This window comes from Puma concolor, chromosome D1, assembly GCF_028749965.1.
Source record: "Puma concolor isolate L17-30 chromosome D1, mPumCon1.1.hap2, whole genome shotgun sequence".
In the NCBI taxonomy this organism is placed as follows: domain Eukaryota; kingdom Metazoa; phylum Chordata; class Mammalia; order Carnivora; family Felidae; genus Puma; species Puma concolor.
Window position 1 is genome coordinate 116,880,817 of NC_141676.1, and position 5,449 is coordinate 116,886,265.

General features: G+C 45.6%; 2 long non-coding RNA genes across 2 annotated transcripts; both read right to left on the minus strand.

The window, feature by feature from the left end:
- Positions 1-1,437: 1,437 nt before the first annotated feature.
- LOC147577019 (uncharacterized) lies at positions 1,438-2,457 on the minus strand. Its single transcript, XR_015241399.1, has 2 exons — positions 2,400-2,457; positions 1,438-1,802 (listed from the first exon to the last, which is right to left on the minus strand). It is a non-coding gene; the product is annotated as an uncharacterized LOC147577019 (long non-coding RNA).
- A 21-nt stretch (positions 2,458-2,478) lies between these two features.
- On the minus strand, positions 2,479-5,349 carry LOC147577020 (uncharacterized). The gene is made up of 3 exons (XR_015241400.1): positions 5,254-5,349; positions 4,004-4,086; positions 2,479-2,579 (listed from the first exon to the last, which is right to left on the minus strand). It is a non-coding gene; the product is annotated as an uncharacterized LOC147577020 (long non-coding RNA).
- Positions 5,350-5,449: the final 100 nt, after the last annotated feature.

Genomic DNA, 5,449 nt, shown 5'->3' on the forward strand with positions numbered 1-5,449 from the left:
AAGAAGATGAATGTACTTTACCAGCCACTCATCTAGTTCAGGTCCTCTTAACAAATAGAGTAGGTGGAGGAGCTGGTGGAGGAGGGGGGTTGTGGCCTATAGCCCATAACTGGTGGTAAAGGGTGGTCCATGGGGTACAGCCTCCAAGGCGATCCTGGGAAAGGACCAGGACTCTTGCATACAAAATAGCCTGCAGAAAAGAAATGAGAGGTATGTTCATAGGACAGAACAGAGCACCAACACCAGCAAAAAGCAGAAACCCAAAGCAGCAGTGCTCATATCCTACTAGCTTCCCCACCACCAGTTTCCAAGATGGCAACATCAGCGCCAAAATCTCTACCCATACTTTGGGTTCCACTTACAGCTTTGGGGTGAGGAATGGATGTGATTGGGATAAACTAGTGTCTCCACGTGTCTGGAAACATAGAAACAGCAAGGGCCCTTTTTCTAGAAGATTTATAGGCTGAATACTAAATTAACAAAGTAGCATATTCCAGATAGGAAGGCAACTATGTCCAGGATCATGCTCCACCCTTCATCCCCTCCACCACAGAGGCTGTTTATTGTGTATGTGAAGAACTACAGAATGAGAAGGAATGACAATGCCAGTGTCCACACATGGAATCATAGCCCTCGTGGCTCAAAGCTCTGCCTCTAAGTCCCTGCCTGTGCCCAAACTACTTCTGTCCCAACAATGAGGTCTCCTCCTCTCTAAAGTGCTATCCATGGGCACAGAGACACACGGGGAGATGGGGATCCTGAGGGCCTGCAGAGGACCTTGGAAAGCATGCTCTTAGAGAAACAGGTACCCTATACATGTTAGTTGGGTTCAGCTAATTTATTTTACTTGAGAGGTACTTCTCAGCTTAAGTGCAGTACACTTTGCAGGGTAATTGTGTCCTCTGGAAAAATGAGCTGAAATTCCAAAAGACAAAATTAACACAAATGCACTTTGATGTCTGGTTTAAGTTTCCATTTTTTAGCTGTACCTGTGACACAGGACACGAGAGAACGTGCTCATGTGAACACAAGTGAAGGACACCGTGGGGACTTGCCACACAGGTACTTTTGGATTTTTTTTCTCTTCACAACTTAAGTTTCAGTGCGTGTTTTCTATGACAAATATGCCACCTCTTATAGTTGAGAGTATTTATGCCCAGGGCACACCTGAGGGGATTCTGGACAGCATGTTTACCAAAATGCTGATGGGTATGAAATTTACTTTGTCTAAGACCATTCTAAATGACACATACAAAAATATAGGTTGGAGTGAAGGCAGTTCGCATTTTCAAATTGTAAGGATACCCACAGATTTTTCTGACCACGTTAAAACCCTCGAAAGAAGGAAACAGGAGAGGAAGACACAGCAAGAGCAATGATTTCACATTGAGGAGATCCACAGAGAATGAGCCAAAGTAGGAGACTTCCAAGTGGAGGGTGGTGTCATCCTCCTTGATTTATTCCAGGAACACATTGGAAAAGCCCTATGGTCCCCACCTTTAGGCATGCTTAGCTGCTCAAGTTACCACAAACAGATGCCAGCTGGAAAACAGGGAAGCCTGTAGACTCAGCGGTAAAGGTTTTGCATTTGGGAAAAAAACAAAAACAGCAGACATACCATACGACACACAAACCAGAGATAATGGCAGGAGAGTGTCCTGTACAGAAAGATGTGGCTGTCTGTAAAGACTTAGAACTGAAAATGGCCACAGCATTTACTTTGTGCTTCTCGGCAGTTTTGGCAGAGCCAATGTCGATGTCACTCTTGGTTGTGACACCTACTTCTGGACCTGCAAAAAGCCCTAGAACGGATGGAGGTTTATTCTGATTTGAGTAGACTGTTTGGAGATCAAAAACAAAAGACCCTCCCCTGATACTTCTGACAACTTAAACTCTTTGCCCCAGTGAGACCCCAAATTACATGCACAGGGTGTCCCACATACCTCCAGTGATCCCCAAGAAGAACTTGAAGAACCATCCCTTATAACTTGATGAAGACTCCTAAAAAGCCCTGATTCAGATGTATTCATCACTCAGCGAACAACTATGGATGGCTGGGGGCACAACTAGATGGACATACGTTATGTTTTGCCTCATGCCTCACAGATCCCAGCACGTGGACTGTGTACAGGGCACTTCTGGTGAAGCGCTACATCTGCTTTTCTGCATACGGCCCCATTCCTTCTCCACAAGAGACGCCTGTACCAACCCATGGTGGGGGAAAGGACAAAGATGAGATCCTGAGAAACTTGAGGAATATGGTAATGGCAGCAGACACATTCCCCTTGCATCACAATGGTCTGTGGTACCGCCTCTGCACCTTGGCCCAAGACCTAACAGCAACAAAAATAAGGTGAGTGTGTCTTACAAGTCAACTCCTAGTGCTTAGATCATCTTACCAAGTGTTGCAGGTGGAGGGGTTCCAGGTGGCCCCAGGGCCACCAAGGTTCAGGACGTCCTGAATTAGATGGACTAATTAGGTGGACGTGCCTAATAGTCCATGGGAGCGGGGGCGTCTCCAGGGTAGGGCATGCAGAATCATCCAGTTAACGGAGGAGGTCCCCAGGATCCAGACTGCCCTGCAGAAGTGACAGCTACATCCATATGCCAGACAAGAGAACCAATACCAAAATCAGCTGTAACCCAGAGAAGAATGTGTCAGCACCTGCCACCTTCTCTGCCACCAGGATCCAAGAGAGTAGCATCAGTACCTGAAAACTCTGTCCCTGCCACTGGACACCACCTACAGCTTGGGGTAGTAGATGCAAGAGGTTAACCTACTGCCACCACACATCACTGCCCATGTCTGTGGAAGTAAAATGGCAAGGGTCCTGTCCTAGAGGCTTAACAGAAGTAATTACAGATTAATGAAGTAGCATTCTCCAGACAGGCAGCCATCGATGTCCAGGTTCACCCTGCATCCCTCCTCTACAGCGACTCCAGATGTTCTGCTTTTGGTATATTAAGAACACACACATGAAAAAATGAGTGGGAATACACGGCTCATATTCTGCTCATGGAATCACAGCCACTCCTGGCAAAAAGTTCTGCAGCCGGACCCTCACTGTGCCTCCTCTGGTCCTCTCCCTGAGAAAGGAGTCTTCCCTCTTGAAGTGTTGTCAATGGCCTCTGAGACCTCTGGGGAGTGGAGAATGCCTGGAATCTTGCAGGGGAATGAGAGTCTTCTGTGAACAACAAGTCACTTGTGAATGTCTACAAAGCTCAGATGTGTTCATCTTAATTCATAGGGAATTATGACCTTAAGCATACTACAGGACACAGAGTAATTATGTGCAACAGAAAAAAAGAAGGAGAAATTCACATAACAGATTTCATGCAAGTGTTTTGGTATAAAACTCCTGGTATGTGTCATGAGACTGTATCAGCTCTAACAGTGACTGGGTACAGAAACCAAAAACTGCTCATAGAAACACAATTGAAGGACATAGTGTTCAAACTATTTTTAGCAAAGGTATAGCTGGAAGGATTCCAGGCAAGTCATTTACCAACAAAGACAGGAAGGTGATGAGTGATGACACTGGCTTTATCTAGGACCACTCTAAATGGCACAGGGCACAAAATATAAAGTTGGAGTCATGAGGTCGTTTCTAACAGGTTCATCTCCTAGCCAGAATCAAGAAAGAAAGACATAGCAGCCACACTCTTCCCACAGAGGTGAGGTCTGGAAGGGGTCACCCAGGCCAGGAGACTTCTGTTTGGAGTGTGCAGTCATCTTCCTCTCATTATTTCTTGAAACTCACAGAAAAACCTTAAGGTAGGTACTCAGTCTCTAAGCGCTTTTGGCTTCTAAAGTTGCGACAGAAAGCTGACAGACTAAAAATGGAGAAGCCTGTGGGCTCCTGGGTTATGAGCATGCATTTCGAAAACAAGAAACAGACATATCACACAACATGCAAAACGAGACAAGGCTGGGAGAGCGTGCTGTACATAAAGATGAGGGTTTCCCAAGAGAGTGACAACTGAGAATGGCCCCAGCATTTACCTTGTCCTTGTCTGCATTCTTGGTACAGCCAGAGCCGCTGTAACTCACAGAGGTTTCAGCAGTTTCTCGATCTACTAAAGACCCTAGAAGGGACAGAGGTTTATTCTGCTTTCAGAGGACTGGGCGGAATGAAAACAATCCCTCAACTCATTCCTCAAATATCTTAAACTTTTCCCTACAGTCAGGTCCCTGACCAGAGGCAGAGGGTATCCCACATGCCTTAGGTGACCCCCAAGGATAAGGGAGAGAACCATCCCCTCACCTTGATAAAGACCTCACGGTGCCCTAGTTCATATTGTTTCGTAATTAATCACATAACTGTGGACAGGTCAGGCACAACTAGCAATTAAGAATTCATCAGTAAAGCAGTTTTCTCAGTATACATCATGGGAAATCATTGTGTCATTACAGATCAAGAATTAATATGAGGATGCTTGAATTCAGCATCCGACTCTTAATTTTGGCTCAGGTCACGATCTCACAGCTTGTGAATTCAAGCCCAGCATTGGGTTCCTCACTGAAAGTGTGGAGCCTGCTTGGCATTCTGTCTCTGCCTCTCTCAAAATAAATAAACTTAAATAAACTTAAAAATAAAAAAGAATAACATTGAGAATACTGGTTTCGTGTATATCCTCAATGAGTCCTCAAGAAGCGTGCATTTCTTCAGACTTCAGGCAAATTGTTCAATCTCTCAGCTTATCTACAAGCCGTCTTCCACATGAGAGCTGTTAGTATATAACGAAAGACTAATTTTACACTATTGAGAAAAGGAAAACTGTGAGAAGTTAGCAGTGAAGCTGCAGAGTTGCACTGATACCATCAGAGGATTCAGCTAAGCTTTATGGAACTTGAATTGAGGGATGTAGGGCTACATCCCAAAAGCAAACAAAAATAAAGACTGTTAAAACTAGTGAATAAATGACCTTCTCCTCAAATAAAGTCTTCACATTGAGTCTGGGTGGGAAGAAGGATGAGGCCCATGTCCTGTCATCCTTTCCAGGCTCTTCAGACAGGGGGAGGCTAGAGGAGGTGGGAGGGTCACAGTCAGAGGAGGGGCATGAGCTCCACCAGTCACAGGAACAAGTGCCTCACTGTCTGCAGCACCAGAGGAGAACACCCTTCTGTCACCCTTTCAGACCACCTGCCGTCCTTAGTGCTTGTGATTCTTTCCAGACCACACAATGATCATCCACAGGAACAGGCTGCACAGCAGAAGTTAAGATTGCGGCACATCACAACGTGCTCCTTACCTCTCCTTGGAGGGTTCTGCGTCTCTGGTCTTGCAGCCATTGGTTTCTGGATCGTGTATCCCTCAGGCAGCCTCTTTGCTTCCATTCCATCCAGTCTTGGATACAGAAAAATAATGGACTTCTATAAGAGTCGCAAACACCATGTCGTCTACTAGACAACTAACAGTGCAGGCGTCATCCCTGGAAACACCCATAA